The following is a 19,054-nucleotide window of genomic DNA, read 5'->3' as shown; positions in this document are numbered from 1 at the left end:
TATATATTTTTTTCTTATTTATAATGGCTGTCAGAAGTAAAGGCGGAGCCCATAGTCTCCTTAGCCATCATTGAGACTAAGCAGTGGAAGGAGAGGAAAGGGTAGGAAAAATAAAATAGATGGGAAAAGTAAGAAGCAAGAAAAGAAGAAAAAGAAAGGTGAGGCATTATGACCAAAACTGCCTTAGTTACTATTCAGTGCCAAATATGTCCTTGGTTTTCTGTTTTTAGACTAGACAGACTGGATGTAAAAGCTAAAACTCACTCCTTCACAATTTCAAAAGTAACATATATAACCTATAACTACCAATAGTTTTTTTAATGGTAATTTGTAGTGTGTATGTGTACGTGTTGAACTTTTTTTTGAAATAATAAATTCCTTATACAGCAGGAATTAGGGGAAGAGTTAATATCTATTTCCTATTAAAGGCTCTTTCTTAGAAATAATTGTACAAGGTGGACAATTTCTAATACATAAAACTAGAAAAGAAGCAATTGATTAGGGAAAAGAAGAAAGGTCTGATATCAAAGGCATATTGAGGATGATACAAATTTATAAATACAAAGAACCATCTACCATAGGTTCAGTGGTCAGAGGACTGAAATAATTTTTTCTTTTTTTTCTTATTCTGAACTTTACCGGCACAAAATACATGAGGCTCCAAATCTGTAATGAGCAGCTCTCTTTTCTCTTTAAACAGATAATAAATTTAGCATGTTATCTCTAAAATTTTTCTACTTGTCTTCCTATTGATGTTTGTTCTTTTTGCTACTATACCCTTTAAAAGTGCTTTAATGACTAGAATTTTTTCTTTTCTTTTTTCCTTTTGATAACCCTATCAAAAGTTCTTCCCTTTCCCTAACTGAAAGAAAATAAAACCCTTGTATCAGATATGAATAGTGAAATAATTCATCCCTGCTTCAATCATGTTCAAAAATATATGTTACTTTCTGCATCTTGAATTCGTCATCTTTCTTTCTGGTAAGGTAGCATGTTTCATCACCAGACCTTTGGAATTGTGGTTGATCATCATATTGTTCAGAGTTCTTTAAATCTTAAAAAAGAATTTAAAAAATTATTTCATTAAATATTTCCCAATTACATGTAAACATTTTTTGGACAATCATTTTTAAAAAATCAGGGGTTCCAAATTCTCTTCCTTCTTCCACTTTCCCCTTCTTGAGAAGGCAAGCTCATGCAAAACATATTTCTGTATTTAGCCATGTTGCAAAAGAAAACAAAAACAAAGTAAAACAGTAAAAATAAAGTACAAAAGTTATTCTTCAGTCTGCATTCAGAGTTCATTAGTTCTGTCTCTGGAGGTGGATACCATTTTTCATCATGAGTCCTTTGGAATTATCTTGATCAGAGTAGCTAAGTCTTTCACAATTGATCATACTCACAGTATAGCTATTAGTATGTACAATGTTTTTCCTGGTTCTGCTCATTTCACTTTGCATAATTCCATGTAAGTCTTCTCAGGTTTTTCTGAAACCATTCTGCTCATCATTTCTTATGGTACAATTCCATCACAAGGGCAGCTAGGTGATGAGGTGAATAGAGTGCAGAGTTTGGAGTCAGGATGACCTGAGTTCAGTTCTGGCTTTAGGCACTTACTAGCTGTGTGACCCTGGGTAAGTCACTTAACCCTTTTTGTCTTAGTTCTTTATAAAATGACCTGGAGAAAGAAATGGCAAACCACTACAATATCTTGGCCAAGAAAACCCCAAATGGGGTCAAGACGGACATGACTGAAACAACTAAACAACATTCCATCACAATCATTTGCTGTTAGCCATTTTCCAATTGATGAACATCCCCTTGTTTCTCAGTGTTTGCCACAAAAAAAAAAAAGCTGCTATAAAATATTTTTGTACAACTGGGTCCTTTTTCTTGATCTCTTTGAGATATATATTGATGGATCAAAGGGTATACACAGCTTTATAGTCCTTTGAATGTAATTCCAAATTGTTCTCCAGAATGGTTGAACTAGTTCATAACTCTACCAATAATACATTTGTGTCCCAATTATTCCACATCTCTATCATTTGCAATTTTCCTTTTCTGTTGTGTTAGCTAATCTGATAGGTATGAATTGGTACTGCAGAGTTGTTTTAATTTTCATTTTTCTCATCATTAGTGATTTAGAGCATTTTTTTCATATAACTCTAAGCTTTGATTTCTTCTGAAAACTGTCTATGTCTTTTGACCAATTTATCAGTTGGAGGATGGTTATTTTTATAAATTTGACTCAGTTACCTATATATTTGAGAAATGAGACTTTTATCAGAAGAGCTTGCCGCAATATTTTTTCCCCAGTTTTCTGTTTTCCTTCTAATTTTGGCTGCATTTGTTTTTGTTTCTGTAAAACTTTTTAATTTCATGTAATCAAAATGATCTATTTTACTTCCTGTAATCCACTCTTTATCTCTTGTTTGGTCATAAACTCTTCCCTTATGCATAGACCTGACAGTTCTCCCCTAGTTTACTTTAAGATATCACTATTTATGTGTAAATCATTTATCTCTTTAAATCTTTCAAAGGTGTTTTTCTTTATGTTACATTTTTTTTCTCTGGCTCTGCTCACTTTCTTCAGCATCCTTTCACATAAGTCTTCCTAGGTTGCCTGAAAGTATTCCTTTTATTATTTAATATGCTCAATAATATTCCTTTATTCATGTACCAAGATTTTTCTTGCCGTTCTCCAATTAATGGGTACCTACTTTGTTTCCAGGTCTTTACTGTGACAAAAGAAGCTGGTATTAAATATTTTTGCACATGTGCAGCCTTTTCCTCTGTTTTTGATGTCTTTGGAGAATAGGACTAGTTGGTGTATCACTGGGCCAGAGGATAGGCAGAATTTAGTGATATTGGGGAATTTGCTTTCAATTACTTTCCAGCATGGTTAGATCATTTTACAGTTCTATTAACATTATCTTAATGTGGTTATTTTCTTGAACCTTTTGAAAAAATGTTTGTTTCTTGTTATTTTTGTGCATCTGATGAATATGAGGTGAAACGTTAAGAGTTGTTTTCAATTGCATGTATCTTAATCGTTAGTGATTTGGAGCATTTTTGTATGGATGCTAATACTTTATTTAGCTTTCTTCCTTTGTGAACCACAACAAACAATTTTCAGAAGAAGAAATGAGAATTATCATTGATCAGTATGGAAAATTGTTCCAAATCATGAATAATATGACAAATGAAAATTAAAATTAATTCTGAGGTTGCATCTCATATCTCTTAGACTGGCTAGGGTGACAAAATAAAAGTGATAAATATTAGGGTTCCATTTGAGTTAGGTTTTCTTTTGATTGACAGGTATTGCAGATGGATAGTGAGCTGGACCCAGAACTGAATATGAGGAACAGCATGGTCTAGATTACATTTGGTAAGTTATTTGTGTTTTCAATGAGCTCATGCTGCTTCCTGACCAAAAAAAAAGTAGGGAGGAGGGAGCAGGAAGGAGAAGAAAAAGAAACTCAGAAGCTTACGAGGTTACCAAAAGAGTGTGGAGAGAGGAGAGAAAAGGGCCCAGGTCCAACCACAGTTTGACAGGATATGGGGGATGATGCAGCAAGGGAAACTGAGAAAGAATAATCCAGTAGATAGGAAGAAACCGAAGAAATAGCATTTCTAGGGAGAGCTAGGGATGTCAACAGTGTCAGATGCTGCCCAGAGGACAAGAAGAATGAGGGTTGAGAAAAGGTTATGCTAATGTTGGAATGAGCAGTTCCAGTTCAGTGACGAGGTCAGAAACACGTTTGTAAGGGATTGGGAAGTAATAAGAGAGGACACGGTGACAATGACTATTTTTCTCTCTCAATTGAGAAGTGATTGCTTTTCTATTGGGACACTGCAGATACTGTTTTTATTGCTTTGTGGGTTTGGTGTGTGTGTATCTGTGTGTGTGATTATGAATTTTTGAAGAAGATCCATTTATTGGCTTTATATTTTTAGTTATCTTGTACATTTTTTTCTTTTTGCAGAATTTGATTGTCCAAGTTGAATTACTATAATGTTAAAACATGGATTGAATATAATGTAATCCATTTATTTGTTTTCTCTGATGTCTTCTGATAAATGAGTAATTTTCACTTCTCTTTTTATTTTGGTAGACACATTTCATTATCTTACATGCCTTCTCTTTCTCCTTTACTGGATCTTTCTCCAGATCATACTGTAGGTAATTTTCAGATTTCTGTCCTGGGTCCCATTCTTTTCTCCCTATATAATTCTTCAGTTGGTGATCTCATTATTCATGTATTTTGATCATGTCTGACTCTTAGTGACTTCATTTGGGGTTTTCTTGGCAAAGATACTGGAGTGATTTTGCCTATCTTCTCTAGCTCATTTTACAGATGAGAAAATTGAGGCAAACTGGGTTAAGTGACTTGCCCAGGGTCACACAGCTAGTAAGTATCTTATGTCAGAATTGAACTCAGGTCTTCCTGACTCCAGGCCCTGCACCCTATTCACTTTGCCACCCTGCTGCCCTTGTGATAGAATTGTGCTATCAGAAATGATGAGCAGAATGATTTGCCCAGGGTCAGAAAACTAGTGTCTGAAGCCGTATTTGATCTCTGGTGTTCTGATTCCAAACCCTTCACCCTCTCTGTTGCATCACCCAGCTACTCTGTCATCAGCTCCAATGGATTTAATTATGAACTTTATGCTGACAATTCTCAGACCTGCCTTCCCTGCCTTAATCTCTCTCCTGACCTCTCACCTCTCCCAGCTACCTTTTAGACAACAGGTCCAAAACAGAATTCATTATCTTTATGCCTAAAACCTCCCTCTCTTCCTCTGCCCACTCCTCCCCTTTCCCATTACTGCAGAGGGCAATATCCTCCAGTCCCTCAGGCTCACAGCCTGGGAGTCATTCTGGATCCTTAGAATCTCTCACCCCCCATATCTAAGCTGTTTCTGGGGCCTGCTAATTTCACCTTTCCAACATCTCTCAAATATGCCCCCTTCTCTTCTCTGACACTGCTACCACTCTAGTGCGGGCCCTCATCAACTCACACTTGGATCATTGCACTAGCTTTTTGCTGGGTCTGCCTGCTTCAACCTTCTCCCCACTCTGGTCCATTCTCCATTTTCCACTAAAGTAATTTTCCCACAGTTCTGATCATGTTACCTCCCCACTCAATAGACTCCTGAGGCTTCCTGTTGCCTCCAGGAACAAATGCAAAATGGTCTGTTTAGGATTCACATCCCTTCATAATCTAGCCCAGTCGTCTTATACCTGGATACATACTCTTTGATGTAGTAACAGCCAGGAACAAGACACTCAGCATCTTGACTCTTGGGCATTTTCTCTAGCTGTCCTCTGTGCCTGGAATGCTCTACCTCCTCTGCTATGATTTCAGACCTCCCAGGCTTCCTTTAGGTCCCCACTAAATTCCCTAACCCCTCTTAATTCTAGTGCTTTCCCCTCTTTTAATTATTTGCTATTTATTTTGTCTGTAGCTTGTTTTGTATAGTTTGCATAGTCTCCCTCATTAGATTATAAACTCCATGTGGGCAGGGAGTATCTTTTGCCTCTTTTTGCTTTCTCAGTGCTTGGCTCATCTGGCACGTAGTAGCCATTTAATAAATGTTTATTGAAATTAATTGCAACATGTTATTGTTTCTTAAATATTTGAACCATTGATACATTTGGAATTTAAAATAGTGTTTGTTGTGAGGTGTAGATTCAGTTCCATTTTCTACCATACTGTCATCCAATTTTCCTGTTTTAATTTACCAATGGAATTCCTTCCTTAGTGTGTTGTGCTGTTGGATTAATCTACCTCTAATCTCTTAGGTTCAAATGAGGGAATGTAGTTGCCCTTCTCTTAACAATTTCCTTTGCTGGTATTGTGGTTGGAGAGGGTAGTCCTCAGAATCAGGAAATCTGGAGTCAAATGCCTCTGGCATACACTATCTGGGTGCCAGTGAGCAAGTCATTTAAATTTGCAGTGTCCCGTAAGACTAAATTCTGGATGAACTGCCAGATCAGCATCATTATAGCCTTATAGGGATGAAGTAGTAAATTTTTATGTTTTATTTTCTCATATGAATTTTGTTATCCCTTTATCTAATTCTACCAAGTAAATGATTGTCATTTTTATTAGTATTATGTTAAATCTGTAGACTAATTTGGGTAGTATTGTTATTTTCCATGCTATTTTGACCTACCCATGACCATCAAGTAGCTTTGTAATTCTTTAATTTTTCCTTAATTTAAAAAAATTGTCTAAAAATTGTCCTTGTTCAGGTATTGTATGTTTTTCTGTAGCTTGATGCCCAGATATTTGACATGTTTTATTGTTATTAGAAATGACGTAAGTTTAGAACCAAAAGTTGTGAGGCTGTTCATTAGAGTAACTGCCTGGTATTTTAAATTTATTTTTCATGTTGAACTTAAATAGGCATTTGCATACTCATAACAATAGAATATAAAATGGAAATATAGAACTGCAGATGTCAATAATGTACAATTTGCTTTTCTTTTTAAATATTTAGTAAATTCAACATTTAACTTTCAAAGTTTTCCTGCTTGTCTGTAATTCTTTATCTCTTTTCTTCTGATCTCTTCTGTGTATTTTAAAATTAAATTCTTTTTTTATTTACCAAACTTTTTTTATTCTCATCTCCCCTGCTCCTAAAAAAGGAAATTAAAAAATGCTCTTAACAAATATATAAAACAAATTCCCGTATTTGTCACATTTAAAAACAATAGTCTTATTCTGTATATGTCTATCACTTCTCTGTCATTCAGTCCCGTGGAAACATGGTTGATCATAGTTCTTAAGTCTTTCAGAATTGTCTTCCCTCCCTCCCTCCCTCCCTTCCTTCCTTCCTTCCTTCCTTCCTTCCTTCCTTCCTTCCTTCCTTCCTTCCTTCCTTCCTTCCTTCTTCCTTCCTTCTTTAGTTTTATAATATTACTATATCACTCTTCATACAAATCTTCCCAGGTTTCTCTGAAATCTCCTTCTCTTCTGAGAGAACACAACAATATTTAGCCTTCACATACTATATACAGTTTGTTCAGACATTCCTCAAACTGTGGGTATTCCCATAGTTTACAAAAAAGTTTTTTAAAGTACTTTTGTACACATAGAACCTTCTCCTCTTTCTTTTATCTCTTCTGAGGGCAAGCCAAGTAAACTGCTTACTATTCTTTTCTCTAGGCAGAGGATCTCTGACTTAAAGAGTTTCTATCTGTTCCCCCAAGTTTCCTTCCTTAGGTTTCATACTCTTCTGTTGACATTTCAGCTGCTTCCTTTGACCTCTCAAAAGTGTTGATTAAAAGTTCGGCTTTTACAGTTGGTTCTTTTGCTGAGAAAAGTTCTTCCCTACTGAACCCACAAAGATTTCTCTCTTCTTTCAGGGTAGACTTATCTCATCCTCACTTGCTTCATTCATCTTCTCTAGAGATCTTGAAAAACTTCAAGGGAGCTGGAGTTAGTCTTGTGCGTGATCTGACCTTGTCCTCAGTGATATGCTTTGTGAGCTTACTGTACAAAGCTGAAGTTCAAAACCAAGAGTCATTGTGCAGAGTAGATAGAAAACCTTGACTTCAAGACCAGCCCCTGGTATTTACTTACCAAATTACCATGGGTAGGTCTCTTAATCTCTCTGTGCCCCTAGTCATCTATGTAATTTACAAAAGCCTGTAACTTCTTTCAAGGTTGCTTCCCTCAAGGGGTGAACAATCCTGACATTCTATGGTTCAGAACCCCCCCTACTCACCCCCCAGTTGAATTTTCCACGAAGTTCTTATTACCAACCTAAAATGTGTCTTTGGAATCATAGTTTATTGACTAAGATGGGTGTTTCTTAAACCAGACAAATGACCATCTTTCTACCCTCAGGCCAACAGTTTTACCCACTTCTAGGTAAAGAAAATCTTTAATGACTCATAGTACAGGCATGAGGTTGAGATGAATGGGAGTGGGGTGGAATGGGGGGAGTGGTTTTTTCTTGGTGTAGTAGAAAGTACACTTAAGTCAGAAAGCTTAGCTTCTGATTCCCTACTGAATATTGTGACTTTGGGCAAAACATTAAATAACCCCAAACCTCAGTTTCCTTATCTGTAAGGTATTATTGAATCTTGTTTTTTTGGTGATGAGTAAGTGAGCTGAGAAAGTATTGTGTAAGTGTAAAGTGCTTATATAGGTGTGACTTCTTACTTTTGCACACGATTTCTATATTAGTTATTTCTTAAAAATGTTTATGGGATGAATAAATAAAAATTGTCATGATCTAGGATGCCATTTGAAGCTAAGATTAATATCTTAAAGTAAGCTTTCTCCAACTTGAGGGAAAAAAACCCAAGGCCACAAAATAGCTTTAATAATAGATTGAACATGAATTGCTATTCTCAAAATCAAGGTTGTTATCTGGAAATTATATTTCATACTGTTTTATTATACATTTCATCTCCTCTTGGCTTTCTCAGTTGTTTCCTAATTTGAAATTCGAATTTTAAAAATGAACTGAAACCTCTTAACTGATCTAAAAATTTGATGGCAAAATTATGAGTTTGAATTAGGTATGCTACTTTAATGCCATTGCTTACAGCTCTTTATAATCTCTGTCAAAGGATTTTCATAAATTAGGTTACTGAGTCAGCACACACTATTACTGCTACTACTACTGCTGCTGCTGCTGCTGCTACTCCCTACTACAACTACTATGACTACTACTATTACCACCACTACTACTACAACTACTGCTACTACTACTACTACTATTACTGCCTACAACTTACTGTGAGATAGGTGCTGTTGAGGAAGAGAGATTCTGATTTAAGTTAAATGACTTGCTCAGGGTCACCTAGATAGTGTAAATGTCTGAGGAAGTTTTGGAGCTCAGGTTTTCCTTGACTCCCAAGTCCTGAGCTCTGTCCATTCATTGTACCATCTGTCTACTCATGCTTTAGTAATACATGCAAATATTTGCTAGAATGATGAAATTGTATTGCTTGTTAGGTCTTGTACTTATTTCGTAGTGGAATCCATAAACAAGAAAAATAAATGGAATTGTGCTGTGAACTCTTGGGGTTTTTATAGGATTTTTCTAGACCATTAGCTTGCAATCTGAACACATGACTTAAATTTCACCACTAGGGTTTTTTGAACTGCACATATTACACCAAATAACAGTGCCCATCTGTATCAAATCATTGTTTTTGTTTTTGTTTTTGTTGTTATGTGTCAATTATGATCAAAAGTTGAAATTTATACAATTCAAAATAAAAGTTAAGCCACCTCACTGTCTTGTTACTGGTTCAGTGAAGTTCATCCAGCCATTACCTTTTCTGTGTTTCTGATTCACAGCATCATAGGTTTAGAGTTACAGGGAGAGCTATACAGAAAATCTTTTCCAGCTCTCATTTTTATAGGTGAGAAAATGAGGCCCAAAGAAGTTGGTCAGTAAATGAAAGCTGCTGCCGCTTACCCTCAATGAAATATAAAGAAGATAAGTTTAATGATAAATTTAAAATCCTTTTTGCTGTTTGTAAAAAGAGTTATGTGAAGTTTTGAGTAGTTTCCATAAATTGTTTTAAATTTAATTTTTTAGAAAATATTTTAGTAGTATTATTTTAATAACATAAATTATAATCACATTACTTTCTCAGACATTTAGAGAAAGGGAGTGACCGGAGCCATAAAACTGATTTCTTCTATCTAGTGTTAAAACCATTTCCTCTATTTCTTATGTGCCTAATATGAAAATGCTAGTGCAAGGGAATAATGTATATTTTTTTTTAATGCTAAGATAGAGAAACTTTGAACTTTTCATTCTTTCATGTGTTGTAGAATTATGTTACTGTAAACAATCATTTATCATTTTGTTAAGACATTTGATAATAATATATACTTATATTTCTGTTTTTCAGTGTCAAAACAAAATCATTTTTGACACCTAAAATTATGCAGTGGAGTTCTGAATACAGTGGAACATATACTTCCATTTTTGTAATCCAAAAAAAATAAAGTTAGAAAGCAAACTTTTAGGCTTCACTGATTTTTTTTAAGTAGGAAGTTCATATTTTTCAATGACTAATGATATTTCCTTTATACAAAGTTTTGATTCCTTTTGTTTTTATGTCATATTTATTTTTTAAAAGATCTTTCACTCTTACCCATTAGCCCTTCTATATCAGAAAAAATCTCATGGAAACAAAATTATTTCCTTTAATAGATCATTTAAAATAATTTATCCCCACATTTTGATTGTCTGCTTCAGTAGTTTAATCATTTCTGAGATTATTTCACAATGAATTGTAGTTTACAATTCTTAAAATTGGGAAACCAAACAACAGTACTTTGGTAATAGCTAATATTTACTGAGATGTAAGGATTAGATTTCTTAGAAAATAATTAAATTTTAAAATATTATTGTTGCATATCTTTTAGGTTCCTTCTCTGATTTGTACTCAAACTTAGAGTTTGGGGTCCCCAGAGGGGTGGCTGACTACCCCTCAGGGTTATGGACGTGACTTGGAAACACTAGATTTCTAGTGCTGTTCATCCAAGGCCCCCACTGATTTCTTTTCCACTAATTATCAGTAGCCTAATAAACTTTACCAGAGGTATTTACTAAGATGGTCTAGTGAAAAACGGTTGGTCCGGAACATTATCCCTAATGCCTAAGGCATACTCTCCTACAAATCTTGGTAGGTTCATGAGAAGTGAACTCAGATATAAAGTGCAATATTAGGGAGCTACACATATGAGATTTATGGTAACATGTTCCTGAGGCCTGGAAGTCCTTCAGTGAGTCCAAAACTAACATTGTTTGTCAAAGAGTCACGCTCCTTGAAGTTAGCCCTCCTTGGATACCGTCTTTTTGCATTCATGTTTTTTCTCAGCCTGTCACTTTCAGTTGGATGTATTGTCTCCTACTTGAACAATCTCTCCAATGACATGGTCAGTGGGCAAGTAGGGAGAAGAAAGAGAAATAACCTTTTCTCCCAAGAGTGATTCCTTCTCAGGTGTTTGAGTCCAACTCTGGATCTAGAATCCTCAGCTTCTGAACCTGGAGCCCACCACTGGACTGATTCACTTATCTAATGTCTCCTGTTTTAAACTCCTAGACACATGGTTCATTTATTTGGCTAGCCAACCAGCTGTTCCTTTCTGACCCAGTAAAATAACTTCATACCTTTGCATAAAGTGACCACAGTATGTAGATAATCTTATTTACACATTTAAACTTCATCATGCCCTTTTACTGACTACATTATTTTAACTGAGAAAGAAATGGGGAACCCCCTTTCTTATACTATCAATTTAACAGATACTAACAAACATGTACCTTTCAATATTCAAGGGACAGAGAAGAGGATTGTATGTGAAACTTTGAACTTTGTTGTTCTTGTTGTTGCGTGTGTTCTTTGTGCTCAAAGAAACCATGACGTCAGGGAGATGATGACGTGACTTGCAGTTGACTTTGATTTGAGTGAGGGAGGGCTGTGCAAGGTCACCAGCCTCACTTCTCCTCCTGAGCCATCTGGGTCCAGTGGCCAGATATTCATCAGGACAACTGGAGATGGCCTTTTAACGGCATATATTAAAATCAACATGAGTTTATCCCCTTCTGAATGTTGTTTTGTTCACTTCTGTGTAATTTGTTTAATGATTCATTGATAACACTTTTCTTTTTTCTTTTGTTTGCAACACTATCACTATTCCAAAACTTCCTCCACCCTCTAAAGAACTCTGCTTTGTAACACTTAAGAGTAGTCAAAAAAACATATCAACCCATTGATTGTATCTGAAAGTGTGTATCTCATTCTGCACCTTTCATTATATATCTGTCTGACAAGAAATGGGAAGCATGCTTCATTATCAGTTTTTTTCAGATTAGTTAATAGCATTGATCAGAGGTCTTAAGTCATTCTGTTCTCTTTCTGGTTCTTTTTTCTTCTGGTTCTTTTCATTTTACTTTGCATCATTTTATACTAGTGTTCTCAGATTTCTCTGAGTCAGTTTTTTTGTCAGTTTTTCTAGCGTTATATTCATCATGTTGTTTATCTGATATAGATGTTGTTGAATATGTCATATATGTTGCTGTATTCATACGGTGTAATTTGTTTAGCCATTTCGAATTGATTGATACCTGAAGTATTATAATTAAAAGTGCAATTATAAGTAAAGAGTAAATACTTTGACTTTTGTTGGAGGTTAGACCTGGTAATATCATTGAGTCAAATGATATGACTTTTTAGTCATAGTTTCAAATGTTTTTCAGAATGATTAGATCAATTCATAGCTTTACCAACAGTGCATTAGTGTATTTGTTTTCCCTCACTTCCAACAATTGTTATTTTCTTTTTTTGTTGTCTGCCGATCTGGTAGGTGTTATCAGAGTTGCTGTAATTTGCACATTTCTCTAATTGTTAATGATTTCAAGCATTATTTTCATATAGTTGTTGATAACTTTTTTCTTTGAAAATTACTTTAGAGAGAATGATTTCCACTGAGTGCTGAGGTTGGAAACCAGATTGCAAAGGATTGAAAAGTGATGAGAAGTTTTAGGCTATGAGAATAATCGATCAATTTCTTCTAGGAGCTTGGTTATGAATGGCAGGAGAAATTTAATAGCTTGAGGGATTGGTGGATTGGTAGGGTCAATGTAGGGTGTTTTTCAGGAGAGCATAGGACCTGCTGGTGTTTGTAGGCAGTGGAGAAGGAACCAAGAGATCAAACATTGAAGATTAGAAAGAAGTAGAAATGATAGAATGGTAGATAATATCAAGGGAATATAAGATGTGAGATATAGAGTATGGTAGATGATGTCAAGGAAATGTAAAGGGTAGAAGGGGGAATTAATTTTATTTTTAAAATTTTAAAATTAAATTTTAAAATTAAAAATTTAAATTCAATTCAAATTTAAAATAAATTTTTTATTTTCTAGTGAAAATCTACCCTCTCTTGCTCACCTTTTCTCCTGTCCCCCATTGAGAAAAGGAATTCACTTTGAATAGCCTTTCTTTTTTAAATAAAGTATGGTGAAGCAAGATATTATGTCAAGGGTGAAAGGAGGGTGTGATATGGGAGGATTGCTATGGACAGGGAAAATTTAGTACATCTAGAATAGCCTACAGAATCAATTGAGGATGAATAAAAGAATTGCCTTGCCGCAGTGAAGGCCTAGTTGAAATTAGTTAGAAATTTATAGTGGATGGTGGGGGTACTGCTGGGCTGAGATTAGATCAGTCATGAGCTGCAGTTTGAGAAGGAGGAAATAGATTTGAGAGTAGACAAAAATCTAATTCTGAACTGATTGACTCTAAATTTAGAAAGGGAAAAAGGGGAATTGATCAAAATCAGTCAACACATCAAAATAAAATGATGTTTCAAATCAATGCTTCATTCCCTTGGACAATGACCTCTGGAAAGGAGCAAACTCAGCAGGTGTCTTCGCATGTTTCTTTGGGGCCAGGATTGTTCCCTACAATGTTGTGAAATTCAGTTTCTGTTGTTTAAGGGTTGTTCTTTCTATTTACATTGTCATGGTCATTGTGTATGTTGTTTTCCTGGTTCTGCTTTTTTTTTTTTTGCTTTGCATCACATTGTTTCATATAGTTGTTAGTAGTTTACAGTTCTTTTGTGAACTGTTTATTCCTCTCCTTTATATGAAGTTGAATATCATTTAACTGAAGAATTACTTTTGATGTTATGGATGTCTGTTGATTGCCTATGTATCTTGGAGATCAGACGCTAATCAGAGAAATTCGATTTAAATTTGTAGATATTCCCCCTCTTGACCACACTTCCCTAGATCTAGTTACATTAATTTTGTTCCTGTAAAAGATTACCAATTTCCCATAACCAAAATTATTTCATTCATCTTTTGTAATTGCCTTTATCCCTTGTTCAGTTAAAAATTCATTCCTTCCCCATAGGTCTGAAAGATACCATGATCAGCTTCTCTTCTAGTTTTTTTTTTTTTAATGGTATAGACTTTAATATTTGGTTTGAGATGTTGGTCTAAGTCTAATTTCTGCCAGACTGGTTTCTAATTTTCCAGCTAGTCCTGAAATTGGGAATTCTTTTCTAGGTAATTTATATTTTCAGATTTACCTAACGCTAGGTTGTTGAGTTCAGTTATTTTTCTTTCTTCCTTGATTACTTTATTCTATTTTTTTTCCAGCTTTTAAACCAATATAAAATGGTTTGATAATTGCTACTTATGATATAATTGGTGGTCTAGAAGTGCTATTGCCTTATCATATCTAACTTTTTTCAATATTTGCCTTTATATTCTAGATTTTTTTATTGCTCCAAATGAATCTTATAAATATTTTGTCTTGATCTGTAAAGTATGCCTTTGATATCTAGGTTATTATGGCACTAAATATGTAAATTACTTTAGAAGTATTGTTATTTTTATCATATTGGCATGGCTCGATCATGAATGCTGAAGATTGCTCTAGCTATTTGTGTTTTTTTTACCTTCTTAAGACATTTTCAGTTTTATTTATACAGGTATTAAGTGTACTTTGGAATTATGACACCTAGATATTTTATACATTTCGTAGTCATTATGAACAAGACTCCCTCTTCTATTAATTCCTTCTGAATTTTCGCAATATATAGAAATTGTATTGGTTTTTGTGGACTAATTTTGTGAACTACTAACTGTAGCTATTATTTGGCTAGTTTAATTTTAGTTGCTAATTCCCTAGGATTTTCTAAGTGTATCATCATGTTATAGGGAAAGGTTTTTTAAAATTTTCTCTGCCTGACTTTATGCCCTTAATTTATTTCTGTTGAATCATTACTATAGCTAGTATTTCTGAAACTATGTCAGATAAATATTAGGGAAAGTGGGATATTCTTGCTTTATTCCTAATTTACTGGAAAAGCTTCTAATATTTACCCATTTGCATATAATTCTTGCCCTGGTTTTATATAAATGATTTTTATTATGTATTTTAAAATGATTTTTGTATGCCTATACTTTCTAGCAGTTTAATCATAAATGTATATGGAACTTTGTGACAATTGATCACCCTCTTCCCTTTGATGCCCTCTCTAGGTTTTTGTGATAATTCTCTCTCCTGGCTTCTTTCCTACCTGCTCTTTTTCAATTTCTTTTGCTGGATCTTTATCCAGCTCACATTTACTAACTTTAGTTCCAAGCCTTTGTCCCAGGTCCTCTTCTTTTCTTTTCTTTTTTTAAAAATTAATTTATTTGTTTTCAGTTTTCTACAGTTACTTCCATAAGTCTTAAATTTTCTCCCCTACCCTCTCCCTGCCCCCCAAAACAGCATTCAATCTTATATAGGTTCTATACATATATTCTTATTAACCACATTTTCACATTAGTCGTGTTGCATAGAAGAATTAAAATGAATGGGAGAAAGCATGAGAGAAAAACAAAACAAACCAAAACATAACACAAAGAGAAAATATTTTGCTTTTTTCTGCATTCTGATTCTATAGTTCTTTCTCTGGGTATGGATGGCATTTTACCTCAAGAGTTCTTTGGACATTACTGTGAAGGGCTAAGTCTAACAGAAACCATCCTCACACACTGGCTGTTACTGTGTACAATGTTCTCCTGGTTCTGCTCCTTTCACTCAGCATCAGTTCATATAAGTTCTTCCAGGCATCTCTGAAGTCTTCCTGTTCACCACTTCTCATAGCACAATAGTATTCCATTACATTCATATACTACAACTTATTCAGTCGTTCCCCAATTGATGGGCATCCCCTTGATTTCCAGTTCTTGGCTGCCACAAAGAGAGCTGCTATAAATATTTTTGTACATATGGGACTCTTTCCCATTTTTATGATATCTTTGGGATACAGTCCTAGAAGTGATATTGCTGGGTCAAAGAGCATGCACATTTTTGTAGCCCTTTGGGCACAGTTCCAAATTGCTCTCCAGAATGGTTGGATCAGCTCACAGCTCCACCAACAATGAATTAGTGTTCCAACTCTGCCACATCTTCTCCAACATTTATCATCTTCCTGTTATTTCATGTTAACCAATCTGATAGGTATGATGTGGTCCCTCAGAATTGTTTTGATTTGCATTTCTCTAATCAATAATGATTTAGAGCATTTTTCCATATGACTATAGATAGCTTTAATTTCTTCCTCTGAAAGCTTCCTGTTCATATCCTCTGACCATTTATCATTTGGGGAATGACTTGTATTCTTGTAAATTTGACCCAGTTCTCTATATATTTTAGAAATGTATTCCTCTTCTTTTTTCTCTATGTTATTTCACTTGATCTCATCATCTTCTGTGGATTCAATTATTATCTCTAAACTAATGATTCTCTGATCTATTTAATCCAGTTCTAACTTTTCTCCGTATAACTCCAGACTCACATCTCCTTTTGGATTTTTGGAACTGACTGCTCCATTGACATCTTAAACTCAATATTTTCAAATTTAAACTCATTATATTTCCCTCCAACCGTTCCCTCTTCCTAATTTTCTTATTACCGTCAAGGTCATCACCATTCTCCAAGTCATCCAGTGTTTCAGTCTCATTGTCATTCTTGATTCCTCACTCTCCATACCCAATTTGGTTTTTTTGCATTTAAATCCCTATAACTTGGCTACTTCCTGTCTTTTCAGTCTTCTCATACTTTATTCTTTTCCATGTGCTGAGCAGTCCAACGACAGTGGCTTCTACCTTCCTTGTTCTTCAATTAAGACATTTTCTCTCCTTAGTCCAGGCATTTTTTACTGCTTGCCCTTCATGCCTGGAATTCTCTCTCTCTTCAACCTCCATTTCCTGACTTCCATAGATTCCTTCAGGTCTTAGGTAAAATACTTCCTTTTATAAGAAACCTTTCCCAATATCCCTTATTTCCTTTCCTCTGTTGATTATCTCCCAGTTTATCCTGTATATAACTTGGTAGTATATAATTGTTTGCATGTGGTTTTCTGGGTCTTTTGCTTATGTTCCCCTGATAATTAAAATTTATTTACTTTTCTTCTGTCAGTCTGTCGGTCAACAGACATTTATTATGTGCCAGGCACTGTGCTAAGCACTGGGAATACAAATAAGAGCAGAAAGTAGGACAATCCCTGTCCTCAAGGAGTTTATGTTCTAGTAGGAGAGAGGACCTTAAAAAAAAAAAACCCTAAAAATGTTAAGGAGGAAGGAGAAAATCCTTTGGAGATGAATTGGTGGCAGAGCCTAGAGAAGAATAAAGATATCTTCCTCCTTAAATTGGAGGTTTTGGGAGGAACCTCTAATCAGAAGATGAAGCTTCAGATGAAGAGGGAATATGAGAAGTAAGTTCAGGGGTTCAGTAAGCTTTTAAAGTCAAGAGGTGTTGCCAAGTTTGGGGTATTTCCAAGTTGATTATTTTTCTCAAGTCTGAGGTTTTTGTTTTATTTTGCTGTTTATTTTTTCAGGAATGCTTCAAATGCTTATTGGTAAATTTCTATTTTTTTTTTTTTAATGATTTTTAGTTTTAGGTTTACAGAGAATATATCATTTGGGGTTGCGTCTAGTAATCCTTTACTTTTCAAAATGCATTATTCCATTCACTTTTGAAGTTTTTAGTGGGTGCAGAATAGATTTTTTTTTTAAAGATTAGAATTTCTTGTATTTATATTTGCAAGTCTTTCTTCTGGCTCTTTGCAGAATTTGTTATTTGCCATTGGAATTGTTAAATTTCACCACTATGTATGTCTTGGGGACTGAAGGGTGGGTTTTTTGTTTTGGGTATTATCTATGGATTCTTTCAATTTTTGCTTTGTTTTCTGTATCCAAAAACTTTTGGACAGTTTTCTTATGTTATTTCCTGTTTTACGTTCGGGTTTTTCCATTTTTTAATTTCTTCTAGTTCACCTGTGCTCTTTATGATTTTTCTGTGCATTTACTTTGTGCATTCACTCTGTGCATTCTCTGTGTACCTTTGAGGTCTGTAACTTTTGCTTATAAAGATCTTATGTTCTTTTAATGTTATTACTTTTTGCTTCTGTATTACCATATTTTCCTCTGTTTTGGAATTTTTCTATTCTAAATTTGTTAGATTCTCTTTCATGTATATGGAGAAACTGCACACATTGGATTAATTTTTTTTCCTAATCTGCTTATTATTTTTTCTTGGAAGGCTATGAATTCTGACATTGGTTCCTTCTTAGATTGTTCTTCTTGGGGTTTTCTTTTTCTTTTGAGCTGTTCTAGAATTTATTGTCTCTGAGATTTCCCAGAGTTCTGTATTTCAACAGTCATTTGTGAACTTTCCTTTGTCTTGTAAATTTTTTGAGAGATTTGTACTCTGAATATTTAATGCTCATCCTTCCTTCTGGTTTTGAGCTGTTATCTGCTCATATTTATTGCCTTAATTTTCTTCCTCTTCAAGTCTTTTGCCTTATAGTCTTCATCATTCACTTTCTGACTCTACCCCCTTTGAGGGTGTGTGTATACCACAGGGCTGGACTTCAAAGCTGCCTCAGCCTCCTCCTTATGTTTCACAACAGGCTTCTGTCCCTATCTTTAATAGCTTTTAAGGGTCAGAATTAGCTCCAGCTGGGTTTCTCTCCCCCCCTCCCCTTTTTTGCCTGTTGTAGCCATTCATATTGTCCCTGTGCCCTAGTTTTTTTTCTTGATTATAGTTGTCTTCTTCTCTGGCTGGGCTGAGTCACTGTCTGCCCCTTTTATTACGGTTGGGAAAGAGTGGGGATGGAGTTCTGGACAGAGTCTGTGAATCCTAGGAGCTGCCCCAGACAGAAGGTAGCTTGATTCTGCTCCTACCCCACCTCCCACCTCACTTCCTCTTCACTTGATGGAGCAGAATAAGTGTCAGTTCTGAGGGGTAGGGGGTAATTAGAGTGTGTAGCATGTGCTAGTAGACCCTAGGTGGGAGGATCTCAGTGTTGGTCACAGGCGTAAGCCTGTGGGTTGATTTGTGTAACACTGCAACAGTGGATTAGCATTCTTTACTGTTCATTTATTAGGTTATTACCTTGTCAGAGTTCTTTCTTACCCTGTGCATTCAGATGTAATAATTATTCTACATTCTGCCTTCTCCTCTCCCTGAGTGGGTTGGGGAGCTGGAGGCAGAATGGAG

At 35.1% G+C, this 19,054-nt stretch overlaps 1 protein-coding gene across 17 annotated transcripts in view; it reads left to right on the top strand.

Annotated features, from left to right (window-relative positions):
• The window catches only part of ITSN1 (intersectin 1), a 279,156-nt gene that overhangs the window by 21,417 nt on the left and 238,685 nt on the right, over positions 1-19,054 (top strand). For 4 of the 17 annotated variants that reach the window (XM_072616842.1, XM_072616850.1, XM_072616845.1 and 1 more), the window contains exon 2: positions 3,325-3,394. The exons of the other annotated variants lie outside the window; for them this stretch is intronic. The gene's annotated coding sequence lies outside the window, so the exon portion shown is untranslated. The remainder of the gene's footprint in view (positions 1-3,324; positions 3,395-19,054) is intronic. 17 annotated transcript variants of the gene reach the window in all.

This window comes from Notamacropus eugenii, chromosome 5, assembly GCF_028372415.1.
Source record: "Notamacropus eugenii isolate mMacEug1 chromosome 5, mMacEug1.pri_v2, whole genome shotgun sequence".
NCBI classification, from domain to species: Eukaryota; Metazoa; Chordata; class Mammalia; order Diprotodontia; family Macropodidae; genus Notamacropus; species Notamacropus eugenii.
This window is presented reverse-complemented; position numbering and strand designations above follow the sequence as displayed.